Raw genomic sequence first — 22,696 nt, 5'->3', positions numbered from 1 at the left:
CATTCTTTTGTGAGGAGTGACAAGGAATGCCTATTCAAGTATTTTTCCTATTTTAAATTGGGTTGTTTGGTTTTTTAAACTATGGGTTTGTAGAAGCCTTTATATATTATTATTATTATTATTATTATTAATTTTTTGAGAGAGCATCTCACTCTGTCACCCAGGCTGGAGTGCAATGGTGTGATCTTGGCTCACTGCAACCTCCGCCTCCCAGGTTCAAGTGATTCTACTGCCTCAGCCTCCTGAGTAGCTGGGACTACAGGCATGCAACACCGCACCCAGCTAATTTTTGTGTTTTTAGTAGAGACGGGGTTTCACCATGTTCACCATGCTGATCTCAAACTCCTGACCTCATGTGATCCGCCTGTCTTGGCCTCCCAAAGTTCTGGGATTACAGGCATGAGCCACTGTGCTCGGCCTACGTATTCTTGAAGTTAGTTGTTTGTTTTATATATAAATTTATATTAATTATATATAAATGTATGCCTATGTATTATGTAGATATGTATGTAATTGTATGAATATATATAAAATAACATGTATAATTATTATATGTATATTAACATAGATATTACAAATATCACCTCTCAGTCTGTGCCTTGCCTATTTGTTGATGATTATGAATAGGACTGAAACCCAATTTATCATTTTCTTTAAAAAAATTATTAGTGCTTTTTATGTTCTGTTTGAGAAATCTTTGCTTTTCCCAAATTCATGAAGCTATTCCTCCTGTTTTCTTCTAAAAGAGTCATTATTTCAGTTTTCACATTTAGGCTTATGGTCCACCATGAACTAGCTTTGGCACACAGTGTGAGATAAAGGTCAAAGTTCACTTTTTTCCATATGGATATCCAGTTTCTCCAGCACCATTTGTTCAAATGACCACTTTTTCTTCACTGAATTGCAGTGTTGCCTTTGTCATTAATCAAGTGATTGTACTCGTGAGGGTTCATTTCTCTCTATTTTGTTCCATTGGTCTATTTGTCTATCTTTGCACCAATACTACCACGTCTTAATTACTACTGTAGCTTTAGAATAAGTCTTGAAATCTGGGAGTGTTGTTTTTCAACATTTTCTTCTTCAAATTTTCTTGTCTCCTCCCTTCTCTTTGCATTTCCATGTACATTTTAGAATCAACTTGTCAATTTACACACACATGTACAGGCACACACATAAACATGACAGGATTTTGATTGTGATTGCATTGAATCTATGGATCAGTTTGAGGAGAACTGGTATCTTAACAGTCTTGAGTTGTCCAAACCTTACATTTGGAATATGTCTCTGTTTATTTAAGGCTTCTTTAGTTTATCTTCTCAGTGTATGATAGTTTTTAGCAACAATTAAAAAAATAAAACAAAAAATGCAATTTATGATAGCATCAGAAAATCAAATACCTGTAGTTTACTATGAGTCATCTCAGTAGTCGCTGTTTTTCCAACACACTTCTGTTTTGGGAGGATTTGTGGATTTTACTTGCCAGTACATGATGTATAAATATGCAAATTTTGATGATTTTATTGATAAACATTAAATTTGATTCATATTTATTTGATCTTCTTCAGGGGAATTGACACCATGTGTAAATCTATTTGAAAACTACATCTTTTTAGAAAAATCTAAAGAGGATAAGGAAATAATGAAATTGTTGCTCTGCTTATAATTTTTTTCTACTCTAATTTTTAAACTTTCCCTCTGAGCCGTCTTACTCTTCTACATAGTAACTTTAATATTGACAGACATCTGAGTTATTGTTATTTATTATTATTCACTTATTACTTGTTATCATGTTTTTAATAAATATTATGTCTCAAAACACTCTTACTATTATTATTCTACTCGAGTTTTAAGACAATCTTGTGAATATAACAGAACAAATAGTACCTCTACTTTACAGAAAATAAAATTGAGGGCAGAGGTTAAATACTTGTCCAAGTGTGTCCAGCTGATTAGTGAACTATCTAAAACTCATAGACAGTTCTCTTGGTGACAGTAGTGTTATTACTGCTTCTAGCAACAGTGTTTTCTGTTGTTGTTGTTCCTAAAATACAGCAGAGAGTACAAGGATAATTGCCGCAATACTATGCTTCATTTTTAAATCCATAGCCTAATTTGGTACTGACTACACAAGCACAGAAAATTAGATCTTGAAAAGTAGATATGCAGTTACGAAGGAGTCCAATTTCTTCCTATTGGTATAAATTAATGAGATAAAACTACTGTGAAACTACTTTAAGTTGCAGTGGAAGTAGAGTAACTTTGAAATTCCTTTTTATGCTTATTTTAAAATGAAACAAAAATCCATTGCTGACAAAGCCCAAGAGAAATTGGTACACTCACACCCAGCAGCCAGCATGGCTCATCACTGTTGTCTTCATGGGATGCAGCTTGGCAACAGGAACCAAAAGAAGCAAAAAGGCATTTATACCTTTTAGTTCAACTGTCTCATCCCAGAGAGTTTATCCTGAAGATAAGATTCAGTTAATATTGATTTTTAAAAGTCAAAACAGAATTCTTTATGAAAATGTTCTATCTACAATAGCTGGATGTCAACAAATGTGTATTCAGATTCACAGAATAATAAATGTATAGATTTGAAAGCCTTCCTTCTGTAGACTTCAAAAGTGATCAGTCTTTCTATAACTGACACTGGCTTTACTTCCTAAGGTCACAGTTGAGTGGTGCAATATGGCTTCCCCGGAGTCTGGTACTCTTGAGCTATGCACACAAAGATAGGGCTTTAGTAGCTCAAGGTGGCTGGGAAGCCCACTCTTTGGACATACTGCTTCTCACCTTCACAGATCAAAAGTATTTAACTTGCTACTTCCTCTAGTCTACTACCCTCTCTACCCAAATTATAAGTAACACCACAGGAATTAACTAGACTATGTAAAGCTAGCATTCCAAATCCAAAACTATAAAGCAACAGCAAATATCACCACAGCAGTGGCTCTTGTACATTGTATGTTGTTTATTCTTCCATCGTATGATTTCCAGCCAGGTTTCTAGTGTCCCAGCCTGCAGTGAGAGACGGAAAAACCTTGATGTTCTGGCCAGAGCCTGTTGAGAACCCACTAACTAAACAGCCTGTACAGCTGACCATGAACTTTCAGCACCACAGGGAAAAAGGAAAAAAGAATTATTTCAAGGCCTTTCCCTAGGACAGGTTTGGCTTGACTTATAGAAATGTCTTCCAGGAAAGAAAATAGCATTAATGAGTAAGTTAGAAAAAACAGAACTGATTCAAGTCTCACATATTTTCCTACATTGGATTAGGGGCACCACGTTAGTATTTTCCTCCTGGATCTATAAGCCAAGTACACTTCCAGGAATTTAAACAAATACCTAAATTTCCCTAAGTTCTCAGGACTGGAAAAATAGGTGCAAACAGCTTGGGGAGGAGACATCCCTTGCTTTCAGGTTCTTTATTACTGACAGGCATTTCTGTGATTGTTCACTCTTGAGGTTGTATTGTAGTTGTCACTTCCAAGGCCTGCTAGTATTTCTCAGCTGTCTGCCTCCCTTTTTCAATCCCACTCTTAGAATTTAGTCTTACTGGGAGGAGTAAGAAAAGAAAAACATAACTCTGTGCTGAGCTCATTTTACCATATGTGACATTATAGCTAGGAGTCAGGGAGCTTTTGAAAGACTCAACCTGTATTCTGTTGGCCTACAGAATATGTCAGAAAGAGCCAGAGGCTAGAGATCCAAACACCACAGTTTCTAATCCTTAATCAATCATTTTTTTGCTCTCTGGAGTAACCAGTTTATTTCATTCCAATTCAAGATGACTCTTAGGGGGCACAATTGTTCCTTATACTTTAAGAGAAGCCCATAGTTTCCCAAGAGCTTAATAACCACACCGTGGCAATATGCCTTTCAAAGTATCATATGACCCTTCTTAAAGCATTTGCCTCCATTTCTGAGGTAACGAAAGGCATCTGAAAAGAATTTTTCTCAGGCTAACAAGAAATAGGTAACTCTGTTTAGTCTTTGTGTTTTACTCCTTTCTGTAGACATAGGATGTTCTTGGTACATTCTGAGCCCCATGTTGCAACTACATTTTGCTTGTAGTTTGTGAATGATCCAGGAGGAAAAAAAGAGACAGCTTTAAGGAATTGTTCTGCATCAGTTAGACTTTGAACAGGAAGCAAAAGGAGGAAAAGGAATTCAGCATTTTGGAACACATCTTATTTGCTATAGACTTATGAGGCAATAGGATTGTACTGTTTGCTCAGGGAACCAAGAAAAATCTAGAAACCATTTAAATGGGAACTTGTACTGATACACTTTTTCATCATCATGGCTTAAATGTCTACAAAGAGCTGAGCATGTCATCTCTGTCTTCAAACACAAAGAGAGCCAGCTCCACAGAGAGCTGCAAGGAATGTGTGCATAGTTCATGTAAAATATGCACTCAATGTGGTAGTCTCAGGAAATGGTGTGCATGCATGTGGAGGGGTTACCTATGTTTGTGGAGGTGGAAAGTAAGGGAACAGGGGCAGCTTAGATGCTAGAGACTAAAACTGCCTCCATAGTGTTGTCAAGAATTGAATGCAAGGTCTGGACAGAGGTGTAGATATAACTAAGCACTAACCAGGCTGCACTTTGGCCTACTTCCTTGTTGTTAGAAGTCATATAGCAGTAGATACTGACCATTTTCATCCCCGCTGTTCCTATACATAGGATTTTTGACATGAAAAGCATAAGACTATTTAAGAATTGATTTGCAGCCAGACATGCCAGCTTATGCCTATAATCCCAACAATTTGGGAGGCCGAGGTGGGAAGATTGCTTGAGCCCAGAAGTTTGAGACCAGCCTGGGTAACATAGTAAGACCCCCATCCCTATAAAATTTTTTTTTTTAAATAGCTAAGCATGGTGGCATGCATCTGTAGTCCTAGATACTTGAGAGGTTGAGGCAGGAGGATTGCTGGAGCTGGAGAAGTTGAGACTGCAATGAGCTATGAACACACCACTGAACTCTAGCCTGGGTGACAGAGTGAGACCCCTGTATCCTATATATATATAGAGAGAGAGAGAGAGAGACAGACAGACAGACAGAATCTCTGATGTTAGAACCATACAGCTTTTATTTAAGTATTGCTTAAGATGTTTTTCAGACCCTGAATTCCAGCAACCAGTTTGAAGGCCCCCCTGCAGAGGAACAGGATTAGCATGAGAATACAGCTTCTTCATCTCTCTGTCTCATGACTTCACCCTGCACTCTTTGATTAATCAATGATCTCCACACTTTGGCCCACTCCAAAACTCTTAAAAACCTTAACTTCAAATTCCTCAGGGAGATTGATTTAAGGTTTTCTCCCATCTTTTAATCCAGTGACCCTATGATTAAACTTCTTTCTTTTCCGCAACCCAAAGTCTTGGCATATTGACTTGCTGTGTACATCAGGCCATGAATCTATTGCGGTTACCACACAATGTCAAAAAATCATTCATTCCTTTGGTTGACCCACTGTTCATCTACCTGGGATAGATTTTAGGAAAAGGAAGAGCATGGAAAACAAAAGTAAGAAAATGCCAGAGCTGAAAAGAATATTAGCATAGTCACCAGATGTTGCAAATTGTCAAATCATTCACAGAATGAGACCTGTATTTATGTGGTTTGGCAGCCTTGGTGTGCTTAACACCTTTAGAATCTGAATGCTTTTAGGTTGGGAAGAACTCTCAAGTTTATGAAAGCTTCCAAGCCTTGCTATTCTCTTAAACCTGGCATACTTCATGTGTATTCCTTGCCTTATCTCTGAGGGCCTTGAGTTATTGTGGTATTGTGATATAATAAAAGATATATGTTTTGTCTTTGTCACCAGTTCCTGGCGCAGAGCTCTTAAAATCTTTATAATTTCCTGAGTAATAGGGGTAAGTGGAGCATCTTTTGTTATTCATAATGAGTCTCTTTCAACCACACCTGAGTTTATGCTAATGAGGTGACTCTTGGTAGGCCCTGAGACAGCTTGAGGATGGGGTAGGGTTGCCAGAGGAGTAAGCCATGTGAATGGAGGGTTGGAACATTCAGTCCCACACCCCAACCTGCTAGGAGGGGAGAGGGGCTGGAGATTGAGTTTAGTCATCAATAGCCAATGATTTAATAAACCATGCCAATGTATTGGAACCTCCATAAAGCCACCGAATGATGGGGTATGGGGAGCTTCTGGGTCAGGGAACACTTAGAGGTGCTAGGAGAGTGGTGGGCCTGGAGAGGGCCTAAATGCTCCACACCCCTCCCCTATACCATGACCTATGCAGCTCTTCCACCTGGCTGTTCTTGAGTTTTATCCTTTATAATAAATTGGTAATAGTAAGTAAAGTGTCTTCCTGAGTTCTGTGGCCCGTTCTAGCAAATTATCAAATTTGGGAAGGGAGTCATGAGATTTATAGCAGCAATTGTCTTTGCAAAAATTACAAGAGTGAGAGAAATTTAACCTAACTGACTCTATCTTGAGTCTAAACTCACAAGCTAACTGCCTTTGTTAACTTTTTAAAAAAAGTTTATAGCAGTCCCTTCCTACAACTAACCACTGCTTGCTTGGGGACAAAGACCATCTTTTTAGGACTAATGAATGCTCAAAAGATTGGGATTATGTGACAGGCCTGAATTCTGCTAAGATAACATTACTATTGTCAAAACCTAAGATTGGTCTTTGAAATATTTTTCAGACTTTTGCATTCTGGTAACCAACTGACCCCAGGACCCATGACCCATACTAAAGAACTAATTCAACTGATCCTGTGACCCCATCTAGGAACTGACTCAGTGCAAGAAGACAGCTTCAGCTCTGTATGATTTTATTTCTGACCCAACCAATCAGCATTCCTCACTCCCTAGCTGCCTGCCAACCAAACTATCTTTGAAAATCCACAGCCTCTGAATTTTTGGAGAGGATGACTTGAATAATTACTCCCATCCTTTCTCTTGGTTAGCCCTCTGATTATTAAACCCTTTCTCTGCTACGATACTTCTGTCTCAGTGAATTGGCTTTATCTAGCCAATTCATCTTGCAGCTGGCAAGATGAATCCATTGAATAATAACATAGAGAGTCAGTCAGAAGTACAGGAGGCTGGGGACTTGCCATTGGTGTCTGAAGTGGGCCTGAGTCCTTACCTTGTGGGGTCTGCACTGATTCTGGATAGTGTCTAAACTGAACTGGATTGTAGGACATCTAGTTGGCTTCTGGAGAGTTGGAGAATTGGTTGTTGGTGTGGAAAAACACTGACACATTTAGTGTCAGAGTTGTAAATGAAAACAGCAGAGTTAGTGACCCCAAAAGATCTCCATATTTCAATGAGGAGAAAAGGCCTGTGGGAGTTGAGAGTCAATCTTTCCAACACCATATAGCTAATTGTGGCAGTTAGTGGTAGAACCTATGTTCCCTAATTCCTAGCTCTAAGAACAACAGCTGCTGTTCATTTTTTTCTAGACAATATTCTAAATGCTATCTGTGTATTATTTTAATTCTCAGAACAACCTTAGGAGGCAAGTCCTGATTATTATCTCCATTTTATGGGCAGGGATATGGAAACTTAGAGAAGTGAAGGAAGCTGCCTAAGGTCACTCTGTGATGAAACCTGTTGGAAAACTGCTCATGTTTCCTAAAGGAGATGTTTCGGAGCAGACATTGGGGGCTTTATTCCTGTTTTTTGGAGGATTGTTTTGAAGAGGCCAGATTCAGCACAATAGCAGGTTTTCTGCTCATGTGGAAAACTAGGTGGAAGAGTTGCTCAAACTGAAAAATTCAATAAGGCTGCTATCTTTGGTCAAATTGACTGTGAGAGCTGTATAATGCTGCAAATTTGCCTGATATTTTAAGTAGATCATAAACTTAAATTGATATGTTTACTAGAATTTAGAAAAATTATCTTTTAAATTTATTATTATAGATCTTTTAAATCTGTTATGATTATTTTAATTGTAATTAAAAATTCTAGTTTGATTTTCACATCTTGAAGTGGCTTGGGATATTTACTTTACCATTGGGTTTGCCATATTCTCATTTCTTTTTCTTCAGTGACAGCCTAGGCCGATTTTAGATTTCAAATAGAGAGAAGTGATGGAATAATTTCTGGAGCATTTTTAAAAAGGGCTTTGTTGAATTTGTAACTCAGAAGAATATATAAATGGTCGTCACTTTATATAATAGATGAATCCTAAGAGGCTATAATTACATCTTTTTCAGGGGGGCACTGAATCAAATTTCACAATATTATTATGAGAGTTATGAGAAAGACTGGGATCAATGAATACTTCTATAAAACAAAGAATCATTTTGAAATGCCAGTAGTCACCTACCAACACATCTATTTTACCAGTAACAATTTTTAGCACAGTACATTTTTCTTTAAAAAAATCACACCACAAAGAAGCTTTTAAACATTAAAATTTTTCCTAGACAGTGCTATAATATACAACCAAAACATCCTGAATCTTGATATTAGTGTGTAATAGTTATAGTAACTGAAGCAGCAAAAGAAATGTACATTTGGGATTGGTTTCCCTGGACTGATAGATAATAGTGAAGAAGTATTGATTTTTCACTTGTCCATTTCGTTTTCATTCTTCACCACATGCTTCAAAGAGGTCAGCTCTGAGCCACTTACTCTTTCACACCAAATATTAGATCTTTGAAACACAGGAGAAGCTCTCACTTTCTCCCCTTTTCTCTGAGATAAAACAATGAAGGGCTAAAACCTTTGGCGAGTCATAGAATCCTTTGTTTCTTCCATGCTTTGTGAAATGAAGAAAGTGTGTATAGTTCATAGCAGAGAAAGCAAGCTCTGCAGAGATATTTAGACTCCACTGAAAAGTTAAGGAGATCGGAATTTGAACACCAAGGAAAAAAGTTAAGGAGATCGGAATTTGATATGAATGCCATCTTCTTGTCACCTAGTGCTTTGATATGTGGTTAACACAACTTGCTTCATGGCATCTCTGGGCTTTCAATGGCCCTCTCAAATGTACAGAGCCAATTAAACTTGGGGTGTGAGTTGTGGATGCTACACTGGTGATATGTGGGGCTTGTAGGATGGCTTATTGAAGTAGATTCAGAATCCGGGGCCTGCATTCTTGTCCAAGCTGAGTGACCCTGAATGACCCATTTGTGGTTCCAATTTTCCGTGAATATTACCAATACCGGCTCTACCCACGTCTGGAGGCCCTTTGAGGCATCAAATGAGAAAACACATGAACTGGCTTTCAACAATACAGACAATACAGCAGAAGAAGTGAAAAATGTGAGTAAGTGGTACTGGTCCCCATGGTTGGGCTACCTCAGATGCTGGAAATCTGAGTGCAAAGGTTGAGAATTTCCTCCAGGTCATAGTTCCCAGAGCCTTGCACTCCCACAGCAGGATGAGGGGACACAGAAACAGCAATGGGGTTCCCAGAAAAAGGGAAGGGAGCCCTGAAGGCAAAAGTGATAGAGCGGGAGGCTGTCTCTATCTCCCATTCTTTCTCCTTCCTTAGGTAGTCTTCAAGAAGAGAGACCCCACTTAATACTTAGAACTAGAGGATGAGAGAATGACCTAGTCTTCTCATGGACACAACCATTTCTTCCAAACATCTTTTGGCCATGGCATTCTTGCCATAGCCCCAAATTAATCAGGGTTTCCAAGTATACATATTAATCTTCTCTCCCCTCTTTCTTTCCTTTCTTCTCTGCCTCTTTCTTTTTTAAAAAACTGCAATAACAACAACAAACCATTCTTTGTATTGATTAGTTTGATTTTTAAGAAATTTTTTCTTTGTAAATATTTGTGGGACACATATGATATTCTGATACAAGTATAGAGTGTGTAATGATCAAATCAAGATAACTGGGGCATCTATCACCTCAAGCATTTATCATTCCTTTGTGTTTGGAACATTCGAGTTCCACTCTTTTAGTTATTTTGAAATGCATAATAAATTATTGTTAACTGTGGTTGTCCTATTGTGCTACTGAACACTAGATCTTATTCCTTCTCTCTAACTGTATTTTTATACCTATTAACCATCTCCCTCTTTTCCCCTGATTATTCTTCCCAGCGTCTAGTAACCATTATTCTACTCTCTGTCTCCATGAGTTGCAACTGCCTCTTTCTTTGTCATATCTGATTCTAATGTTTTCTTCCTTAAGATTTTTATTGTGCAATATAATCTGCATTGAGAAAAAGAAAACTCTCCCTTAAACCAGATAAGTAGATATACTACTGCTATACCTCAGGACTCCCAATCTGCCCTTTCCAAATCACAGGCCCCTTTTCTCCCCTAGAAGTAAACTTATCCTATCCTTTATCATAATGTTATTTTTAAAAATGTGTTTTCCACTTTTATTATGCATCCCTAAAGAGTAAAGTTTAATTTCCCCTATTTTTCAATGTTATGTAAATGGACTATTACTGTATGTATTTTGTGTCTTTTTCCTCCTCAACATTAAGCTTGTAGTCTGTAATCCTATTGTTGTATGTGGTTACCGCTAATTCATTTTATTACTATGTAGTAGTCATTTATGACTATACCACAATGCACATATCTATCCTACTATTAAAGAACATTTGAGTTGTTTTCTCATTCTGAATATTAAAAACAATGTTGTGATGAATGGACCAGAATTCCTGGGTCATAGGAGATTGTGTCAAAACTGTTTTACGAAGTGGTTGTACCAGTTTGTATTCTCACCACACATGACATACAGAAGAGTCTATTAAACCACTTTCTTGACAATACTTGGTATGGTCAGACTTAAAAATTGTTGCTGAGGTATTGACTGTAGAATGATATGTCACGGTGGTTTTAATTTGCATTTTGTGATTTCTGGCTCATTGTATTAAACAGTAACTATCCCAAACCTTTTCAGCCTTATCACTCTCCAGTCCTCTTCTCAATTCCTGGGTTCCAGCCTGCTTACAGCCCCCAAGCTGCCTGGGCCTGCACACATACCGCTCCCTGTCTCTGTCTCCCTCCTGTCTGGCTCACTTCCTCTCTGTCAGGTCTGCCCTCAGATGTTGTGATTTGGCCCTTCCAACCCCCACATGTGTCCCCACAGCATGACTGTTGACCCCCATCACGGTGTACTGCAATTGCCAGCTGGTCCAGCTTTATTTCACACTAGGCTGTGAGGTCTCTGAGGAAAGGGTCATACCTCATTCTTCATTTATCTCCAACTCATAGCATATGACTCAGTTCACAGTGGGTGCCGAATAAATATTTGTATAGTGTCACAACTTGAATGACCCATTAAAGTAATGACAGATTAAATTCTAAGTGGAGCTGGGTTCCAACCGAAATGAAAATGTGCTGTAAATGGTTGAATTGAAGAACCTAACCTGAGTATAACTTTATATGACAGTATGGTCCTGCTAAACTATCAGTGACTTTAACTCTCCCTTCATATTGACTTTTGAGCTGAAAAGGAACCTAGAGATTGCATGATATGCCTTTCCTTTGTCATTTTACACATAAGGACCTAGAGGACCAGAGAGGCTGACATGACTGTGGTCACCCAGAGGGGTAGAGCTGCGATTCCCACTCTCATTCCCTAAGTACATTTCTTTCATCTAATTAGAAATGGCTTGTTGTCAGTTATGGGAAAAATGGTTTTGAATCTTGAATGATATAGTGTACATGCAAAGGAATTCATAAGGTATTACAAACTTTTAATATCTGGATGTGACTACTAATGATAAGCTATATGAGAATAGGAGCCACAAATTGTAAGGCTTTAAACACCCTCTGAAGTATCTGAGTTCATTATGAACAGACATAGTTGTTGCAAAATCATCTGTCTGAAGGGCTGAGCTGTGAGCTCTAGACCAGGCTGCAATAGCTCCTGAAAGTGGCTTTTGGGTCACTGGGCCATTATTAAGGTTCCTGTCCATCTCCAGAGTACACTGCTGCCACTACTGGCTGCTGGAGTGAGGTGTGGTGGCCTGGGGAGGGGCTGTGCAGAGCCCCCCCCCCGACTATGGTGGCCCCTGAGCTGGAGCTTCCTGCTGTAACTCTACCTTGCGGGTGACCTCATTTCTCTCTCTCAGAACACACACACGAATTTGTGATGATATGAAAGGAAAAATGCACCTCAGTTGGACACTGGAATCAGGAGTGGGTGACTCAGAATGATGCCTGTCAGCTCCTATGGCATGTCCATTCTTGTCATTCAATTGGGGAGATTTCAAGCAGAAAGAAGGAGTTTTCTAAATTATTAACTGAAAACTCAAGCACGGCTGAGCCCTTCAAACATGTTCCTTTACAGTCTTATTGAAATTCGTATTTCTTTCCAATGAGATATTGTCCAGCCATCTTAACCCCAGGGAAAATGACTGAACAAGAATCTTAAGGGGAAGCAGACTTAGAAAATGCCAGGGGGTCTTTAGTTGTAGTAGAATATTATATTATGAGTGCATTGAAACAGTGCAATAATCAAGATGTGGCTTTGGTTACCTGCTGGCACTTTGACATTAGACAGACTATTCTGCTAATTACTTCAATTGAGCACTGCCTACTTGACTTTTTTACTTCCCTGACTTAGAATGTTTGAGATGGAGTGTTTTCCCTTCTAGTGTCTACCTGTATCCTACAGCAAGCAGAGAAAGACACCGTAACCAAGAAACAATGAAAGGAAATATACTTTTTGCCCTGAGGGCAACAAAAAATTGGTGTGGATACAGAATTTTTTTTTTTAACAAACAAACTGTTTCATCCTTTGATTCAAGGCATTTTTGTTCTTGGAGATGGTCAGTAAAAACTAACAAGTACCACATCAATATAATAATAATATTAAGGAATAATGATTATTATGATATATAATAGAGATTGGATACACAAATTACATTAAATGAAAAGAGTTTTTAAATAATTCCACCTCCAAGGTTGCATTTTGCTCAGGGCTTTAGAGTTTTATATTAAATCCAAATGATTGAGTTCCTCTCTACCTTCTTTGGATACCGCTTCTTGTGACTTAATGGGAACACCACACCTTGTGGTCATTGGCATGACAGCCTTTGCCAATATTATCCAATGGTTCTTTCCAAGACAGCAAATATACAGCAAAAGAACTGAGTTTTTTTTTTTTCATTTTAGGGTACCCTTTTGATATTACTGTTACACTGAAACCCTTCCTCCTCTCTCGACCTGACCTTCGATGCTCAGTCTTGCTTTTCAGCATGCATATCCCTCTGCAAACCAGTTGGAATTTGGCCTGGAAAAAAGACATATGGGCCTGCATAAGGTTATAAAACCTGGCTTGGAAATCCACAGCTTCTTATAAAAACACTATTTTTTTAAAAAACAAATGTACCATTTTAAGGAAGATGGTTACCAAGCAACCTGATTTAAATTATTATGAGAGACGGAGGAAATTCTTCCATTAGGTCTGTTTTTACTTAGGTCAAAAAGTTTTTTCGCCTGTCTTGGTTTGAATCTATTTTTCTGTCTTTTTTTTTTTTTAAACACATGATCCTGTGTGGCCAGCTAAATATTGGATACTAGACTAGAAGGATCCTGTGAACAAAAATGGAGAATTATCCTACACACCATGCCCTTAAGAAGCTACAGCAGAGAATCTTAGGGCTCTTTGGGGGTTGTAACAGAAACCCACTCAAACTGCTGAATTGCAAAGAGGGAATTTAATATGAGTGTAGAAATCTAAGGCTAGGAATGCATTTGAGCCTCATGGGGACTGAGCCCAGATCTTGAGGGATAGGAGAAACCAGGGCAGCCTTGTTCTCAGGCTTCGTATTTCTCTCCACTCAATTGCTTCATCATTCATTCTTTGTGAATTGGCTGTTCTGATTCCCCATGAATGTGATGAAAAAAGCCACCCAAGCTGTCGGTAGTGAATTCTTATAATTTTATGTTGCCTCAGCATCCATTTTGAATATGTTTATCCTTCTTATACCAGAAGCAGGGCTCAGTCACCCTTGACACAGCTTCCAGTTCTCCAGCACATCCAAATGGCTGAAGTGGGTGGCCAGAGACAAGAACATAGAGGCATCTCTCCTGCCTAGAAGCCTGGGCTCCTTGTTTTACTGCTGCTTCCTTAAAAAGACCATTCAGGCATTCACATGCAAACTTAAGGCTATCCTCACACTATTATTCCCCGACAAACACTGCTAGTTGTTCTGTGCTTCCCTCTCTCTGCCTGACTTTTTATTCCTGCCTCAGAGGACCCTGGGGACCAAGGACTGTCCTCCCGACTCATTATATCCTACCTTCCCAGGATCAGCACATACAAATCCTTGACCTTATTTCCTATTGTGGTGGTGTAGTTAATTGGTGCCTTCCATCTGAAGAACAGGGGCTGTCCCAGGCCAGTTTCCTCATGGCTCTGGGCTGAACACAAGGTCAGGCTCCCAGGGTCAGAGAGAGGGTCAGGCAGGCATAAACTGGACACAGCTCAGGTAAGAACCACGAGGCAGCCTTGCCAGTATAAACAAGTTTCCCATGTGAGGGACTCCCTGGTTGCAGGTCAGACAACTAGGCATTAGGTCATCTGCCAGGTAAAAGAAGCATCCCACAAAGGCATACTATAAACACTGACATCCCATTAGGGCAGAGTTGCTAGCTGCTCTGGTACTGAAACCCCATTTTAGCTGGAAGCTCTCAAAATACCCTTTAAATATCTTTTTAAAAATTATTGTGGCCAGACGCAATAGCTCACATCTGTAATCCTAACACTTTGGGAGGCTGACACAGAGGATTGCTTGAGCCCAGGAGTTCGAGACCAGCCTGGGCAACATAGCCATCTGCCATCTCTGTTAAAAAAAAAAAAAAGGAAAAATATTAAAATTCTTAGTGATTAAAAAAACAGCATAGCTCTTCCCTGCCACCATGTAAGTTTTGCTTCTCCTTTGCCTTCCGCCATGACTGTGAGACTTCCCCAGCCATGTGGAACTGTAAGTCAATTAAACCTCTTTCCTTTATCAATTACCCAGTCTTGGGTATGTCTTTATTAGCAGCATGAGAACAGACTAATACAGTACATTGGTGCTGGGTAGTGGCGTACTGCTGTAAAGATACTTGAAAATGTGGAAGCGACTTTGGAACTGGGTAACAGGCAGAGGTTGGAACAGTTTAGAGGACTCAGAGGAAGACAAGAAAATGTGGGAAAGTTTAGAACTTCCTAGAGACTTGGAGGGCTCAGAAGACAGGAAGATGTGGGGAAGTTTGGAACTTACTAGAGACTTACTGAATGGCTTTGAAAAAATGCTGATAGTGATTGACAATAAAGTCCAGGCTAAGGTGGTTTCAGATGGAGATGAGGAAGTTGTTGGGAACTGGAGTAAAGGTCATTCTTGTTATGCAAAGAGACTGGTGGCATTTATCCCTGCCCTAGAGATCTGTAGAACTTTGAACTTAAGAGAGATGATTTAGGGTATGTGACAGAAGAAATTTCTGAACAGCAAAGCATTCAAGAGGAAGCAGAGCATAAAAGTTAGAAAAATTTGCAGCCTGATGATGCGGTAGAAAAGGAAAACCCATTTCCTGGGGAGAAATTCAAGCTGGCAGCAGAAATCTGTGTAAGTAATGAGGAGCCAAATGCTAATTTCCAAGACAACGGTGACAATGTCTCCAAGGCATGTCAGAGATCGAGGCAGCCCCTCCTATCACAGACCCAGAAGCCTAGGTGGGAAAAGTGGTTTCCTGGGCTAGGTCCAGGACCCGCCTGCTGTGTGCAGCCTTGGGAATTGATGCCCTGAATCTCAGCTGCTTCACTCCAGCTCTAGCTCCATCTCCAGCTATGGCTGAAAGGGACCAAGGTACAGCTCAGGCCATGGCTTCAGAGGGTGCAAGCCCCAAGTCTTGGCAGCTTCCACGTGGTGTTGAAACAGAAATCAAGAATTGAGGTTTGAGTTTTATAGGCAAATGCCAGTCATTAGAAACTGGGTCCACCCAAACACGGTGATCCCCGTTGCCTTCTTGCCCTTGCCCCACATGTGCCTGACAACATGGCTACCCCCACATACCCCCATGTGTGTAGAACATCATGGCACCCTGCATTTGCATATTAAAAGATTAGGGTGGGAGGGCCAGCTTTTTTGTAGGCTATGTGAATGACATGCCTGGTCAAACCAATCCCCTGAGCCCTATGCAAATTAAACACCACTTCCTCCAGCCTCTACGTATACCTGGCTGGTTTCCACCCCACTTGGGGTTTCCTCTTTTGGCTTTGGAGCTCCCCTCCCTCTGTCTCTGTATGGAGGAGCCTCTTCCTTCTGTCTTCTCTTTTCTTTCTTGCCTATTAAACTCTCTGCTCCTTAAAACCACACACACACACACACACACACACACACACACACACACACAAAGAATTGAGGTTTGGGAACCTCCACCTAGGTCTCAGAGTATATATGAAAATGCCTGGATGTCCAGGCAGAAGTCTTCTGGATAGGCCTAAGGGAGGAGACCACCCTTCAAATTGTCTTATGCCCAATTTCTGCCTCCAAAGAAAGAAGAAGTAAAACTAAAAGGAAGAAATGGAATCCACAGGCAGATAGTGCAGCACCATGCCCTGGGCCTGGTAGTTATAAATCAACCCCTGACTTAACTGCTTGTATTATCTCTAGATTCCAGGCATTGTATGGAAAAGCATTGTGAAAATCCCTGTTCTGTTCGGTTCCATTCTGATTTCCGGTGCATGCAGCCCTCAGTCACATACTCCCTGCTTGCTCAGTCAATCACAACCCTGTCACATGGACCCCCTTAGAGTTGTAAACCCTTAAGAGGGACAGGAATTGCTCACTTGGGGAGCTCGGTTTTTGGAGACATGAGTCTGCTGATGCTCCCAGCTGAATAAAGCCCTTTCCTTCTACAACTCGGCATCTGAGGGGTTCTTGTCTGTGACTTGTCCTGCTACAGGCTGAGCTCTCATAGAGAACCACTACTAGAGCAGTGTGGAAGGGAAATGTGGAGTCAGAGCTCCCACACAGAGCCCCCACTGGGGCACTGCCTAGTGGAGCTGTGAGAAGAGGTCACCATCCTCCAGATCCCAGAATGGTAGATCAACCAATAGCTTGCATGGTGCACCTGGACAAGCTGCAGACACTCAATACCAGCCTATGAAAACAGCCAGGAAGGGGGCCATACCCTGCAAAGCCACAGGGACGGAAATGCTGAAGGCCTTGGAAGCCCACCTCTTCCATTAGCATGAACCAGATGTGAGACATGGAGTCAAAGGAGATCATTTTGGAGCTTTAAGGTTTAATGACTGCCCTGTTGGATTTTGGACTTGCATAGGGCCTGTGGCCCCTTCGTTTTGGACAATTTCTCCCATTTGGAGTGGGCGTATGTACCCAATCCTTGTACTCCGATTGTATCTAGCAAGTAACTAACGTGCTTTTGATTTTACAGGCTCATAGGTGGAAGGAAATTGCCTTGTCTCAGATGAGACTTTGGACTGTGGACTTTTGAGCTAATACTAAAATGAGTTAAGACTTTGGGAGACTGTTGGGAAGGCATGATTGGTTTTGAAATGTGAGAACATGAGATTTGGGAGGAGCCAGAGGAGGAATGATATGGTTTGGCTGTGTCCTCACCCAAATCTCACCTTTAATAGTAATAATCCCCATATGTCAAGAGCAGGGCTAGGTGGAGATAACTGAATCATGAGGTGGTTTCTCCCATAATGTTCTTGTGGTAGTGAATAAGTCTCATGAGATCTGATAGTCTTATAAATGGGAGATCCCCTGCACAATCTCTCTTACCTGCCACCATGTAAGACATGTCTTTGCTTCTCCTTTGCCTTCCACAGTGATTGTGAGGCCTCCCAAGTCATGTGGATCTCTGAGTCAATGAAATCTCTTTCCTTTATAAATTAGAAAAAATACACAGCATAAAATTATCATTTTAATATCTACAATTTAGAGGTATTTAGTACATTCACAGTATTGTACAACTATCAGCATTATCTAGTTCCAGAACTTTGTTTTCATCCAAATCAGAAACCCTATAACTATTAAATAACAGTCACTCCCTTGCCCCTCTCCCCTCAGCCCCTGGTAATCAGAAATCTACTTTCTGTCTCTACGGATTTGTTTAGTTTGGATATTTTATGTAAATGGTACCATATAATATGTGGCCTTTTGTGTCTGGCTTCTTTCACTTAGCATAATGTTTTTGATGTTCATCCATATTGTAGTGTGTATCAGCACTTTATTACTCTTTATGGCTGAATAATTTTCCATCTCATGGGTATACCATATTTTGTTTATTTTTCTATTGATGGACATTTAGGTTGGTTATACTTTTTGGCTATTATAAATGTCGCTATGAATATTCATGTACATGTGTTTATTTAAACACCTGTTTTCAATTCTTTTGGGTATGTATCAAGGAGTAGAATTGCAGGATCATATAGTAATTCTACGTTTAACTTGTTAAGGAACTACAAAATTGTTTTCCAGTAGTGCACCATTTTACATTGCCATTGGCAACATAAGAGGGTATTAATTTATCTACATTTTTACAATTATTATTTTCCTTTTTTTTATTATGGCCATTCTAGTGATTGTGAAGTAGTATCTCATTGTGGTTTTGATTTGCAGTTCCCTGATGACTAATGGTGTTGAGCCTCTTTTCATGTACTTTGTATATCTTCTCTGGGGAAATGTCTACTCAAATTCTTTGTTCATTTCTTACTTGAATTGTCTTTTGTTGTTGAGTTGTAATAGTTCTTTGTATATTCTGCATACTGGGCCCTTATAAGATATATGGCTTGAAGCTATTTGCTTTGATACTGTGGATTGTCTTTTCAGTCTTGATAGTATCCTTTGATTCTAAATACCTTTTAAGTTTGAGAACCAACAGAAACTCATTTGCTTTTCCAGGTCCCAATTCTGATTGCTGAAAGAAAACTGGCATTGCCTAACTGGAGGCAGACATCCAGTCATGGCCCAGTCATCTATGGTCAAGACTATGGGATTATTCAGCACAAATAAGGCTTCCAGGTCCACCTCTGCTGGTGGCAGAGCTGGTTCTCAGAGAATGGACAAAAATGCACCAACACCTAAAGCAGAAAGTATAACGACAAGGAACCATGCATGGTTCAGGGTTTTAGTAAATGAAAAGAGTTGTTCATGGTAGAGGTAAGAAAAGGTGATACAGGACTTCAAGCGTCTTTTACACTTGACTTTCAACTGAGGGATCAAGAAAACTTTCCCTGGAGTTGGCATCTAACTGGCTGACATGAATTGAAAAGATTTGTTCATACTAGGATAGAAAGAAGGGCATCAGTCCAGACAGGAGGCAAGGCAGGATTCAAGGTCCAAGTGGAAGCCACACTTGCTAGAGGCTCAGATTTAAGAGTGTACCTGAGAGATAGGATAATTGAAACCATGAGCGTTAGTGATTTTGCAGACAGGAAATAGAATCAAAAAATGGAATGAGGCCAAATAAGGCAAGTCTCAGTGAGGTGTGAAAAGATTTGAGTAAAAATGAGAGATGGAATCATGCAGAATGCCTACGTTTCAAGTTCAACTTTTCCTCCATGGCCATGGGGTCTTTCCTCTTATATTTACTTTAGTTTATGTCTTTTCTGCCCGGAAACTTTTCCTAGACTTATCAAACTCTGTGTTCTCTCTTCTCTCTGAGCTCATAGAATGTCTTTCCTTAAGATTCATGTGGTCATTAGCCTTGTATTACTAATGCAACTCTTCATGTTCACAACTCATTCTTCCATGTTGATTCTTTTATTCTTGATTCCCTAGTTAGACGATGAGTTCTTAGAGGGTTCAATGATATCTGTGTTCTCCAACATAGTGTTTTTCATAAAATAAGTGCTCAATAATACTTTTTGATGTGTTATGAATACAAAATTCTAATAAAAATTGAAATAACTTCATAAGCTCCTTATAAGTAGGCTTCTTTAAGTTTTTTTGTTCTGTATCATTAATTTTGTCTCTTTTTTTTGAGACAGAGTCTCGCTCTGTTGCCCAGCCTGGAGTGCAGTGGCATGATCTCGGCTCACTGCAACCTCTGCCTCCTGGGTTCAAATGATTCTCCCACCTCTGCCTTCTGAGTAGCTGGGATTACAGGCAAGTGCCACCAGGCCCAGCTAATTTTTGTATTTATAGTAGAAACTGGGCTTCACCACATTGGCCAGGCTGGTTTGAACTCCTGACCTCAAGTGATCCGTCTGCCTCTGCCTGCTAAAGTTCTTGGATTACAGGCATGAGCCACCACTCCTGGCTAATTTTGTCTCTTTATGTCTTACATGAAACAGTTCTCGTGTCGACATAGATGGGGTCAAGTTATCTATGGCATAATCTTTTCAATAAGCCCATTCATTCGTTACCATTAATGATTTTTCTCCTAAGATTATGAAGAGACTAGAGAGATATGACAAAATGTGTCAATGCTTTCTCAAAAAGAAAACAGCATTTTCAATCTGAAAGATCATTAGCAATACAATGATAAAAGTAAAACTTGAAACTTGAGATAATGTATCATTACTGCTCTGAGAGGTCTAAGATAACAAATTTAAAAATTTGCCTAAAATAATTGTAGGAGTAAGATTCTTATTACCTGCTTTTATGAGAGAAAGAAAGGAAATTGCTATTCTTCTTGAGGTAGATATAATTTGTGTGAATCTGGAAATTAATGATATTATAAGATATAATTGCAGAATGTCTTAATTTCATCACATAATTATCTTCTTTCAGCAATATAGTATATTAGCACAGTAAAAATTTAATCTGTGAAGTTCAACACAGACAAAAGATTTACTAAGATTGTTTTCCCTTATGAAAAGGTGAACAATCCAAGACAACAAAATACAAAGATGCTCTTGTTACAAAGCCAAAAACTTGAGCAAACAAAAATCTGTCATAAAAATGTCAAAAAGCTTACTGTTTTGCTTCAACATTTCTCTCTCCTAGTCATTTACCATTTATATGGTCATTTGGGTTCAGTTGCTAAACTCCTAGAGAAATTACGAGAGAAGCAAAAGACAGGAAATAGTGACAAAAAGAGAATTATGCCGAAGTTTTTTATGTCACCTGCAGTGGTTATTCCTGATGGTAAATCTGTTCATGAATAGTGAGTTATTCTGGTCTTCTATTTCCTCTATTTTGGGATGGATGCTAGATAGCCTTTCCTAAGGCATCACATGTATCATAAATGCTGGGGAGGCTCTTAGGCCTCCAAGATGACATGATTGAAAATGGACATTTCAAGGTTCAGAGATAGTTTACTAGAAAAAGCAGGGGTAAAGGGTCCAAAGATCTAAGTTACACTTTGAGTTCTTTTACTAAATAACTGTGTGGCATGGGAAATTCAGTAAACTTCACTGAGTCTCTGTCTCCTTACCTTTGAAATGAGGGAGGCACGTTACATCAAGGATGGTGTTCTGTGTGAACAGTTCATGCAAACCTACTCCCAAAGGCCAGGGAAGCTGAGAGGCTGAAGAAAGAAGCTGACAAATTCAGTTTCTCAGAAAGAAACATTTTATAGGAATTTATAAACAGAAACCATGTCTTGGGCAGGCACAAGGTGAGATGGTGGATCCCTGCACTTTTACCCACCAGACCCAAGGCTTATATAGCATAGGGAATTTGCTTAAGGATAGGGTTTATGGTAAGCATGTGTTTATGATAAAAATCAAGATTATTTTGACTTAAAGGCAGAATTTACAGTAAGTACATGAAAATAGAAATCTTAAAGGCTTTCCTAGAACTGGGGTTAATCAGAAGTCAACATGGTAGGTTAGCATCTGAGATGGAGTTGCTTTAGCCTCCTCAGATGGCAAATAAGTTTCATCTCAAATGCCAACCTTTTAACATGTAGTAGCTTTCTGGAGCACTGTGTTGAGAAGGATTCTGAAGCTGTTTCTGGGCTCACTGGAAAAGCCTTTTGCTTGGTCAGCAACATTGGCCATTAAGCATAGGGGATGCAGAATGGCTACCTCCCTGCTATGAGCTCATCAGCTCTGAGACCCTATGATGGGAGGACGTGCCTGAAAAGACCGACTTTAGGTCTGCAAAGGTTTGTTTGTCACTCACAAGTCTGTAGTTTAAAGGACTTGTATGTAGCTTTGTTTTGTGACCTCCAGGTCTGCCCAACATCTTATTTTCTTCTCTGATTATGAGGCTGAGGTGTTGGCTGCTGCTGTTTGCTAGAAGACTACAGTGGCAGCACCTCATGGGAACATATGCTCTGCGGTATTTTCAGTGTAATCCTTCTGCCTACCTTTTATTAGTAATTCAATTCAACAAATTTCCTATGTGCTAGGCAGTCTGCTAATAGGCTGTGGTTGCCCTGCAGCTGTTTGGGGATCCATCCTCCGCAAACCAACTACCCACAAGAGCTGTAGCAATGGTTCTGGGGCTGAGAGGTGAAGGACTCTTCAGGGCAGTTTACAAGTCATTAATTTGGCCAGTTCTTTTGTTAGCGAGGAACTAAGGGTCACTCAAGGCCACTCTCTGGGAAGGGGGCAGGGATTAAAAGTCATGCAATAAAGAATCTAACAGAGCTCAAGTCAAAACCTAAAAGCAGGCTGGACTTCTCAGAGTCTAGAATTTAAAGGATAACAAAGTCCTCAGATTCCCTTGCCCCCAGTTCTCTGCACCTTTCCTTGCCCCAGATCTGTGTTGGGTGAATAAGCCAGCCAAACAGAGCCACTCTGACTTCTATCTTGAGATGAGTTGGTCAGCAGTGATTTTGTTAGCAGCAGTGAATCTGTAGAGGTCTGCAGCAACTTGAATCTT

This window comes from Macaca fascicularis, chromosome 12 (genome assembly GCF_037993035.2).
Source record: "Macaca fascicularis isolate 582-1 chromosome 12, T2T-MFA8v1.1".
NCBI lineage: Eukaryota > Metazoa > Chordata > Mammalia > Primates > Cercopithecidae > Macaca > Macaca fascicularis.
Note: the sequence above shows the minus strand (reverse complement) of the source record.